Source organism: Jaculus jaculus, chromosome 11, assembly GCF_020740685.1.
Source record: "Jaculus jaculus isolate mJacJac1 chromosome 11, mJacJac1.mat.Y.cur, whole genome shotgun sequence".
Taxonomy (NCBI): Eukaryota; Metazoa; Chordata; class Mammalia; order Rodentia; family Dipodidae; genus Jaculus; species Jaculus jaculus.
This window is the reverse complement of record NC_059112.1, coordinates 13,971,210-13,983,270: the sequence shown is the minus strand read 5'-3', so window position 1 is coordinate 13,983,270 and position 12,061 is coordinate 13,971,210.

Genomic DNA, 12,061 nt, shown 5'->3' with positions numbered 1-12,061 from the left:
TACACATTACATTGTCCAGCTTTATGGAAACAAACTCCGGGCTTCCTCAGGTTCCCTGAACCAGCGCCTTATCTTGGAGTGTGAGATCCTTATCGGGCGCCATATGTTCTAAGGCCTGGCAAGTTTCCCAATGACCCCAGGAAAGCCTCCTGATGCCTAATCAGTCTGCAGGCCAGAGGAGGGCCTGAGCCTACGGCTGGGGGAAGGAGGTCATAGCCAAGAGGGAGAGGACCGTCCCTGCCTTCTGTCCTCCATAAACCTGTCAGAAGTCAGGGTCTGGTCGGAGATGACCACACATCAGCTCCTCTCCTGAGGTGAGCAGCGCTTCCTGCGCCCACCTTCATGCAACCCGGGGCTTGTGGGTGCAGATCCCAGGGGAACCCAGGGCATCTACAGCCACGGAAGAGTGAAGTCTTTGCCTTTCCAAGGGCACCATAGGGATGTGTCTTTAGTTGTACCTTCCGGGTCAGCTAAGGTTTGCTGGCTCAGGAGAAACAAAGTCAATGTGACTAGCCTTTTCTCTCTTTGGAAGCAATATTTTATTTTTATTTCTTGTCAAGGAAAAAGAGAGAGAGAGAGAGAAGGGGCACACAGGGGCCTCTTACCCCTGCGAACAAATTCCAGATACATGTGCCACTTTGTGCATTTGGCTTTATGTGGGTACTGGGGAATCGAAGCTGTGTCGTTAGGCTTTTCAGGCAAGCGCCTTAACCTCTGAGCCATCTCTCCAGCCATGATGGCAGGGGCTCTCCACCATCAGGGTACTTTTTTTCAAGGTTTGGGAGTTTCCCAGCCTGGACAGCTGCTAAAAAACCCTCCTTCCCTTGGGTTATAACAATTCAGTTAAAAATCTTGTCTTGGTTAGTGGTGGTGGTGGTGGTGTGGGGGAGGGATTCTGGCGGCAGAGTACACTGGGCAGGAAATGTCTCCCTGAGAGGAGCCCAGGAGCCACAGGAACATCACTGCAGTTTTCAGATTGTGACTCATGGGCCCCACTTCCCTGCTTACCCCAGCCTGGATTCCAGCTTCTTGGCCACAGTGTCTCAGTTCCTCTTCCTGTCTCCATTCTACCCAGACCCCTCTGCACAGAGCCAAGGTCTGGAGCCCATGGAGGAGACTGAAGTGGTGTGTATATACTTGGGGTTCATCTGTGGACACAAACCATTCTGAAAACAAAAAGGAACTTCCGTGCCCTCAGAAGCACTTAGTGAGCTCTTAGAAGTGTGTACTTTACCCTTTGAGAAAGAACCTTGGTGCTCAGTTCTCAGAGAAAAAAAAAAACAAAAACAAAAAAACACCCAAAACACAAAAGACAAAAGACAAACAAATAAACAAAAAAAAAAACCCACCAGGTAGATTCCTTTTCATTGTTGCGTTTTTTTAAAATTTATCTTTACTTATTTATTTATTTGACAGCGACAAAGGAAGAGAGAGAGAGAATGGCCTCCAGCCACTGCAAACGAGCTCCAGATGTGTGGACCCCCTTGTGCATCTGGCTAACATGGGTCCTGGGGAATCGAACCTGGCTCCTTTGGCTTTGCAGGCAAATGCCTTAACTGCTAAGCCATCCCTCCAGCCCTGTTGTGTTTATTGAGAACCTATATACTCATGGGAACACCTTACATTTATTACCTATTTCATCCTCACAATAACCTGATGTGGCATTGTTTGCTGTTAGTATCTCCACTTAAAGAATAGGGAAAAGTGAAGCTAAGAGAATCTGCACAGTTGCAGTCAGGTTCACATTGCTGGCAGAAATCATCTGACCAGAGCAGCTTGTGGGAAGAAAGGGTTTATTTTGGCTTATAGACCCGAGGGGAAGCTCCATGATGGCAGGGAAAATGATGGCATGAGCAGAGGGTGGACATCAACTCCTGGCCAATATCAGGTGGACAACAGCAACAGGAGAGTGTGCCAGACACTGGCAAGGGGAAACTGGCTATAACACCCATAAGCCGGCCCCCAACAATCCACTGCCTCCAGGAGACAGTAATTCCCAAATCTCCATCAGCTGGGAACCCAGCATTCAGAACACCTACATTAATGGGGGACACCTGAATCAAACCACCACACACATGATCACCCAGCCAGTAAATGGTGGAGCCAGGATGCAAACACAGTTCTGTCTGCTGGGCTGCCTGGATACTACTTGGAGGCCTCTGAGTCCAGCTCTGATTTACGATGCCCTGCATCCTCTGCAGCAGCTTTAGGGAACAGTCACCACTTACTCCAGGGAGAGGAGGCTCCAAGAAACACGAAGGAAAGGGCATGTGATGGGGACTCAGATGACCCGGAGGGCTGCCTCTCTCATGGTTTCTGTTCATTGACTGACTTTTGCCCTCTGAGAAGACAAGAAAAAGCTGGAGTATTTTCAATATACATTCATACATATTATATATATATATATATATATATATATAAATATATATATAATACATTCATACATATTATATATATGTATATGCATATCTATGTAATTTTTATTGAGAGCCCTGGGGCTGAAGAGATGGCTTAGCAGTTAAGGCACTTGCCTGCAAAGTCAAAGGACCAACGTTCAATTCCCCAGGACCCAGGTAAGCCAGATGCACAAGGTGACACATGCATCTAGAATTCTTTCTCAATGTCTGGAGGCCCTGGCATGTCCATTCTCTCTTTCTCTCTCTCTCTCTCTCTTTCTCTCAAATAAATAAGTAAAAATTTAAAAAATAAAATATTTTATATTGAGAGTCCTTGTATATATATCTCTAATCTTCAGTCTATTTCTAGTTTCTTAGCTGTTCATTGTACAGTAAGACCACGCTGACCTCACTCCTCTGAGTCTGCTGCGGGCCTTTTCCTAAGAATACATCTTTGTAAAACAATGTTTATTTATATTTATTAGTTATCTGTGTGTGTGTGTGTGTGTGTGTGTGTATGTGTGTGTGTAGCCATACCAATGTCTCTTGTACCTGCAAACAAACACCAAATGCTTGCACCATTTTTGCATCTGGCTTACAATGGATAGATGGGGAACTGAATCCGGGCTTTACAAGCAAGTACCTTTAACCACTGACACATCTCTCCAGCCCCTTGTGGCAGCTCTTCGGCTTTGAATGTTACATTCCAAGTGGGTCTGTCCATCTTAAGAAACAGTAGGACAACCCCTGCCTTGTCTCCAACTTGCCTATCTAGTTAGAGCATTATGGTTTGAATGTAAAGTATCCTCAATAGGCGTGTGCATCTGAACATTTGGTCCCCACGTGGTGCTGTTCTGGAAGGCTAGGGAAGCTTCAGAAGGTGGGAACAATTTGTGAGAAGTGGGTCGCTGAGGGGGTTGTCCTTGAGGTTCATAGCCTGGCTTTGCTTCTGGCATTGTCTTTTTCTGAAAAAAATTATTTTATTTATTTGCAAGCAGGGAGAGAGAGAGGTAGAGAGAAGAGAGAGAAACAGAGATGGAGAGGGAAAGAACAGGCACACCAGGGCCTCAAGCCACTGCAAACAAACTCCAGACACATGCACCACTTTGTCCATCTGGCTTGACATGGGTACTGGGGAGTTGAACCCAGGTCATCAGGCTTTGCAGGCAAGCATCTTAACAGCTGAGCCATTTCTCCAGCCTGCTTCTGGCACTTTCTATGCTTACTTGACCTTCTAAGATGTGAGCAAGCTGCCACATGCTCTTGCTGGCACAGCCACGAGCCGCTACCACCACCTGCCTTCCCTACCATGATGGAATACATCCTCAAGTCGTGAGCCACAGTCGACTCCTCCTCTCTGTATTGCTTCCTACCAGGCTTGTTGATAAGAAAAGTAACTGATCCATGTAGCTTAAAATTTCCCTCACTTCTTTGGAAAACCCTCAAGAATAATCATACCCTAAGTTGAAATCAATAAAAACCTCTGTATTTCCTGGTGCTAAGAAAAGCAGACTGAGATGACAAAGCACCTTTTCCTTAAGGCCAATGGGCTAAGATTCTCTTCACAAGTGAACTGGTTCATCACTGTGTAACATAGATATTTACTGAGTGCCGATGTCACTCACTGCTATAGGTGCTAGAGACAGATTTGGCAACAAAACGGGCAAAAACACTGTACTGTAACACAAGTGCTCCAGCCACTTCTTAGTTCTTTGCCATCTGTTTTACAATCATATGGGGCAACCTTTCACTGAAGCATCAAGTGTCATCTAAGCTGTAATGTCACACTTCTAGACATTGGTGAGGAACAGACATCAGCATTTCATATGGTTGTGATTAGCTTGGACCCTTCCACAGAATTGTTATATTATCGGCAGATACATCTCATAAATAGGGCTGGAGAGATGACTTAGTGGTTAAGGCACTTGCCGGCAAAGCCTAAGGACCCATGTTGGAATGTCCAGATCCCATGTAAGCCAGACACACAAAGGTGAGGCAAGTGCAAAATCACACTTGCCCACTAGTTGGCATAAGTGCCCAGAGTTCAGTTGCAGTGGCTGAGGCCCTGGTCAATTTTCTCCCTCTCTCTCTCTGTCTCTGTCTCTCTAAAAGACAAAAGAGGGCTGGAGAGATGGCTTAGTGATTAAGCGCTTGCCTGTGAAGCCTAAGGACCCCAGTTCGAGGCTCGGTTCCCCAGGTCCCACGTTAGCCAGATGCACAAGGGGGCGCACGCGTCTGGAGTTCGTTTGCACAGGCTGGAGGCCCTGGCGCTCCCATTCTCTCTCTCTTCCTCTACCTGTCTTTCTCTCTGTGTCTGTCGCTCTCAAATAAATAAATAAATAAAATTTTTAAAAAAATAAATAAAAGACAAAAGATATACATATATACTATATTACATATATATATATTATACATGTACATGTATTAGAATCATATGCTAAAATGATAAGTCTTAAGGAACCATTGAGACAGTTAAATATATTCAAGGGAGATTCAAGTCTCTATCCCTTAACTTTTTTTTTTTTTTTTTTTTTTGAGAGCGACAGACACAGAGAGAAAGACAGATAGAGGGAGAGAGAGAGAAGGGGCGCGCCAGGGCTTCCAGCCTCTGCAAACGAACTCCAGACGCGTGCGCCCCCTTGTGCATCTGGCTAACGTGGGACCTGGGGAACCGAGCCTCGAACCGGGGTCCTTAGGCTTCACAGGCAAGTGCTTAACCGCTAAGCCATCTCTCCAGCCCTTTCCCTTAACTTTTGAGAAATAGAGCATTTAAGAAAATTGTGGGCTGGAGAAATGGCTTAGCGGTTAAGCACTTGCCTGTGAAGCCTAAGGAGCCTGGTTCGAGGCTCGGTTCCCCAGGTCCCACGTTAGCCAGATGCACAAGGGGGCGCACGCGTCTGGAGTTCGTTTGCAGAGGCTGGAAGCCCTGGCGCGCCCCTTCTCTCTCTCTCCCTCTATCTGTCTTTCTCTCTGTGTCTGTCGCTCTCAAATAAATAAATAATGAACAGAAAAAAAAAAAAGAAAATTGTGCTATGAATAATAAAGCAGTCCACAAAAACTTCACAGAAATCTTCAATATACATTACTATAATCTTTGTAAATTACTCTTAGGAAATTGTGATTTAGTAATAATATCAATTTGACAAGTCACTCAGCGGACAAATTCACCATTTGGCAAACTGACTTTTAGTAAATGGATCAGTGCCTAATTTTTAGGAAATGGAAAACTTGTTAGCCAGTTTAAGGCTGTTAAGTCATTGTCCTCTGAAAATTCATGAATAAAAATCAAGTTAACTTTTTTTTAACTCAGTTTCAAATCTGAACACTGAGTTCCCCCTAAACCCCAACTCCACCACAAACCTTTGCAGGCACGTGGCTTCCAGCAAGTGGTTCATGCTGCAAAAAGAGTCTTTGTGAAAGCCCATAAAAAAAAGGAACCCAAGAGCCTGGACATTCCATCTGATACCTCCATCCAGGTAGCCAGGGGAAAGTCACTGAACTTTGAGAAAGTTAACAGCTTTTGAGAACTGTTACTCAACAGTGCATAACTCTACCATCACCAATATCATCATGAAAACATGATTAGCTAACCTGTCTGAATTGTCACACAAAATGAGTTTCACCATGGCATCTGCACACATGCATGCCATGAACCTTGTCCGAATTTACTCCATATTACTCTGTCTCTCTCTGGTTCACCCCTTGTTCCTCAAGCAGCCACCTGTCCCCCTTGCCCCACCAAATAGACTCCCAGGACAGGTGTGGCACGCACACCTTTAATCCCAGCACTTGGGAGGCAGAGGTAGGAGGACTGCCGTGAGTTCGAGGCCACCCTGAGACTACATAGTGACTTCCAGGTCAGCCTGGGCTAGAGTGACATCTTACCTTGAAACACCCCCCACCAAGAAAAACAAAAACAAACAAACAAAAAAAACCTCCCTTCTACTTTCATGTCTTAGCAAGAGAAAACATATTTGTTTTTCTGAGTTGGGGTTATTTTGCTTGACATGATGATATCCATTTCCACTCCTGCCAATGCAGTTTTGTTCTTACTGGACACTGCCAGTGTTTTGCACACATCGCACTTAACCCTCACTCAGAGAATTCAAGGCTCAAAATAAATAAGCACCTTGCCCAAGACCACACAACTTTCAATAGAAGTTACATGTTTATTAGAACACAAAGCTTTTATGCTTACATCTTTGGCCTATGGATTTATCTTACAGATAAGTTAGTTTAATTGCCTTAAAGATGGGAATGTTAAAGTCGACATGTGCTAACAAGACAGTTAATGGGACCAGGCCACTTTACCATGTACCTGTCACATGGCTCAGTGATTTATAATAGGATGGATCACCTCTCTGTTTTCCATCAAGAACAAAGATCCCATTCTGGTTCTTAACATATCCCTGAGGTCCTAGAAGATGGGATTCCTGGCATAACATCGGACACTGATTCTTCAGACCTTAACTGACCATCTTCTCTCATATCGGTGATATTAGTGCCAAACATGAGGGTTCCTGACATAGGAGGCTCCATGGTCCGCGTATGGCAAATGATCAACATTAGTTCTCGGCTTTTTACGGTGCTCAGGTCTGAGTGAACACAGAGTTGCTTAAATGCCTAAATGCCTTCTAATGTGGAAAAAAAAGCCAGGATGAAAGTCAAACCTATGCTCTATGTTTATCTAAAAGTTCTATTGTATATGCTAGTCAAAGTTAAGGCTCACTGGAAGTTTGAACATGAGCATTGTTCGATTCTGGAAGGTCTGACTTAGGAATGCATTCTGACGTGGTACTTCTCATCTTGCTCCTGTGTCTGAGCTCTTACCAGTACAAAAGGGTACAGGAACGAATGTTGGACACAGCTCAGAAGTTCACTTAACAAGTTAGAAGGTAATGCAAGAAGGAGTATACTTTTTTGGTTTTCTACCCACATGACAGATGCTCAAGGAATTTTATCAACCATGTTGAACGGGACCGAGAAAGGGAAAGCTCAGAGATTATGGCACGATCCATTCGTGACACTCAAATTGAAGGCAAATCCAAGTTCACTGTTGACTCAAGTACAGGTTTCTTAAAGGATGCACAAAGTTATTCACACAGAAGCACGCTTCATGCAAAACGCATGTATTTGGGGTGCTCAAGGGGAAAATGTCCTATACTTCTTATTGAAGAATTACAACTTATTTCTGTTCTGGGTTTTCTTCTGCTGGAAAAGTTTTGAATGCAGAACACTACTATGAAAAACAATGCTGCCTTCCTTGCATAACGCCAGTGATGCTTCTGCACTGCTAATCAATCATTGCGCACATGGAGTTCTGGAAGGATTTCAGAATCACATGTTGTTTTACAAGTGCACAGCAAATTTGCCACATGAGATGAACCAGCAAGAGAAATTAATTCCCTCAGCCTTCAGTTCTTTCTGATGGTTCCCATATGTTCCCTGAGTCTAACATCAGATTAGGTGACCCCATGTTGACTCAAAATGTTAGTAAGAAATGTCTACATTTAGTCTAAATTTTTTTTGTTTGTTTATTTTTATTTGAGAGTGACAGAGAAAGAGTGAGAGAGGGAGAGAGAGAATGGTCGCGCCAGGGCTTCCAGCCATTGCAAACGAGCTCCAGGTACATGCACCCCCTTGTGCATCTGGCTAACGTGGGTCCTGGGGAATCAAGCCTTGAACCGGGGTCCTTAGGCTTCACAGGCAAGCGCTTAACCACTAAGCCATCTCTCCAGCCCCTACATTTAGTCTAGAATGACTGATCCAAACAGGAGGCTATGCTCAAGTCACTGAGATGAGACCATAAAGTGATCAAGAGGGGTCTGAAATATGACTGGAGTTTTTCCTCTTTTGGCTTCTGTTCCTGACCCTTAATTAACACCACTAAGGAAATGTCCTGAGCTAGACCTCTGGGATGTCTGACAAACAGTCATGTGGGTCTGTGACTGCACCCTGCCTTGGATAATCTTCATGACCCATATTGTGACACTCGCCCTTGTGATGGAAACTTAAATTCAATCGACAGGATTCAAAAATCATCTAGAGGGCTGGAGAGATGGCTCAGCAGTTAAAGCGCTTGCCTGCAAAGCCCAACGACCCAGCTTCTCATCCCCAGCACCCACATAAAGCCAGATGCATGAGGTAGCACATGCCTATGGGGTTCGTTTGCAGTGGCTGGAGACCTTGGCATGCCAATTCTCTCCCTCCCTCTGTCTATCTGTTTCTCTGCCTACAAATAAAATGGCTAAGAATATTTCAAAAATAAAATAAAATTATCTAGGAGACAAATTCCTGGGCATGACTGCAAGGGTGTTTCTAGAGAGGTTTAACTGGGTATTGAAGCCCTACCCTGAATGTGGGCCATACCATCCAAATGGGCTGCCGTCCCCAACTGGATAAAAGAGAACAAGCAAGCGGAACACCAACATTGGTCTCTCTGCTTCCTGACTGCAGATCCAACGTGACCAGGTGCTGCAGGCTCTTGCCACCACAATGGACTGGGTACCCTCAAACTGTGAGCCAAACTACACATCTCTTCCTTCCAGGTGCTTTTTGTCAGGTATTTTGGCACAGCAATGAGGAAAGTAACTAATAACAGATATTTACTCCTTTAGTGAGTTAATAGTAAGAAAATATTTGAGGGCTGGAGAGATGGCTTAGCAGCAAAGCTCAAGGGCCCAGGTTTGAATCTCTAGGACCCACAGAAGCCAGATGCACAAGGTGGCACGTTCGTCTGGAGTTTGTTTCTCAGTGGCTGGAGGCCTTGTGTGCCCAGTTGCTCTCTTTCCCTCTCCCTCCCCCCCCCAAATAAATAGATAAAATATAAGTACCTTTAAAAACTTAAAAAGACAAGAAAATGTTTGAAAAGAATACCTGGCACATTGTAAGTATTTTTTAATTTTTGTTGTTGTTATTCATTTTTATTTATTTATTTGAAAGTGACAGAGAGAGGGAGAGGGAGAGAAAGACAGAGAGAGAGAGAATGGGCACACCAGGGCCTCCAGCCACTGCAAACGAACTCCAGACGCGCGCGCCCCCTTGTGCATCTGGCTAACGTGGGTCCTGGGGAAACGAGCCTTGAACCAGGGTCCTTAGGCTTCACAGGCAAGCGCTTAACTGCTAAGCCATCTCTCCAGCCCACATTGTAAGTATTTTATAGGTAAAGTCAGGTATAAGCAAGCAAGTAAAAAGATTATTTGAAGTTTAGTATTAAGGACTGAGTTTGGGGCTCTGGATTTTCATCTGAGGCCTTGTTTTTCCCCCAGTATGAGCTACAAGGTATATTTGTACCATCTGAATACTTGTTAAGCTGGGGAATGATTATGGGGCGTTGCTGTTTACATTATAACTAGCCTGGTTTCTCTGCCTTATACCTGGACTTTCATTCGCAGCTATATTTTCCCTGTGACAATGAGGGAAGTAAGGAATGTTTTCAATCCCTCTGCCAGGGAAATATTATTTTAGCCAGAGATACTCTCCCATACAGAGCACCAAGATCCCACTAACCCTTTTCTGGTCACATCAGTTGAGAGAACTCCTGATGAGTTTGTCCCCATCCCATGTTCTGTGAGCCCAGTCTCAGACGTTGCGAGAGAGCCTTTAATTGAAAGAAGTCAGACTATTTTCTAGGCTTTATCCCCATGCTGTGGTTTCAGTATGACCCCTCAGAGTTCATATGTGAAAAACCTTAATCCTCAAGGGTCATGCATCAACGAATTTGGAGGTAGGACTTTGTTGTCACTGTTGTTTAAGTAGAAACTGTGTGGACACATCATATGTTGGTACCATAATTTCTGTCCTCCCTGTCCCCATTCCACTGGGGGCCCTCCTCGGTGGGATTACTGGGGTTCACTGTGGGGTTGTGAGTTATAAGTTGTGAGAGCAGCGCTCAGTCATTGTGGTGTGAGCGCGGGTGGATGCAATGCCTTTGGATATTCTCTTCCACCCTGTGGCTCTTAAATTCTTTTCGCCCCCTCTTCTGCAAAATTCCCTGAGCCTTGGTGGATGTGTTTTAAGTCTGCTTCAGTGTTCAGCGGTTTCTGGATTTCTGATTTGATGCATTTTGAGTATCCTCAGCATCTGTCTCCTTCACCCTGACGCTGACTTTCAGGCTCGCCATGGAAGCAGCTCTCTTTCTCATCTCGCCGGTTCCTCTGTGATTCCACCTGGGCCCTGGCTGATGTGTGAGGCGGGGTGGGCATTCATCTCCTGACAAGGAGGCAGCTACCTGTTCTTGTCTTATTGACAGATTTTAGTTGTTGGAAATAGAACTTTTAGGAGGTGACTAGGATTAGATGAGGTCATGATATGATGGCGCTAATGGGTTTACAGGAACAGCAAGAAGGATGTAGGTTGACACACTTGTTCAGTTTGGCCACGTGATTCCCCTGCCATCTTATCATGTAGCAAGAATGTCCTCATCAGAAGCCCGAGTCTTGGTATTAGCCCTCCCAGCCTCCTGAACCATGGGCTAAATAAATTTCTTTTCTCTATAAACTACCATGCCCATGGCATCCAGTGATAGTAACAGAAAACAGACCACAAATCCTCCCCCCTCAAATATTATTTCCTATTCTAAAAAAAACACCAAAAAACAGCAAAATCTAGGACAAAAAATTAGAGTAAAAGGCAAGTCTTTAAAAAAAAACTTGCCCTTTTTATTTGATACTGTATGTGAAAGTTGAGAGTTTCATACACTTTTATCAGCAAATACACTGATCATATTCCTAAAATGCTTCATATCAGCAATAACTGAAGTTACAATAAAGTGCTACAAATTTTCTCTTTATTCTGTTATGTTTAAACTTAAAACACACACACTCTGAAACCACTGAAGATACATTGGAAGCACCAGAAAGGTATAGAAAAATGATGTGTTGTGAGGCAGAAGGGAAGGTAGAGCTGATGTCTCCTCACTGACATTCACTTGATGTCAGTGACAGTTTACTGTAACCCTGTCTTATCAGGACTTTCCACTAGACTTCTCTCTCTCTCTCTCTCTCTCTCTCTCTCTCTCTGAGCTGGGCTCTTATCTCTGAGTCAGACTTCTGCCTTGGTGATGGAATGTTCTACTTTAGCTCCAGAATTTCAGGCCAACCTGGCTGTGCTAATGCTCTCTTGTGGCTCCTCCCAGATTCCATCACTTCCCTCCATTCCCATCAAAAACAGAGTAAACAATTTTACTTCACCATGTTAACTTTATTTTTTTTTTCACTGAGGAGTGATAAAGAAACTGTATCTTTCCCCAGAATTGGACTTAAAAGTTGATATTTTTAAAAAAACTACACAGATTATTATATATGTCTATACCTTCAACATGGAAAAGTCACTTAAAAGCAGAATTTTACAGCAGTAGGATAGAACCCTTCTGAACTGCCTACCCATGACTGCATGGGCATGCCCACTGTCTGTAAGGGAAAAGGGGCTCACAAGTTGCCGAGGGGTTAGACAGGGAAAGTGGCTTTGTGTTGCGATCTGAAATGCTGCAGTGTCCTGGGTTTGCCTGTGTTTTATTACCTGTTGATACGTATGAGTCAGAGGTAAGAGAGATGGCAAAGGAGCCAGAAACCTGGGTCAAGTCATGGTCTCCTTTCCTTTCATGGAAAGGAATGTGTCTTGGGCTAGCTCAGCAGTTAAAGGTGCTTACTTGCAAAGCTTAACAG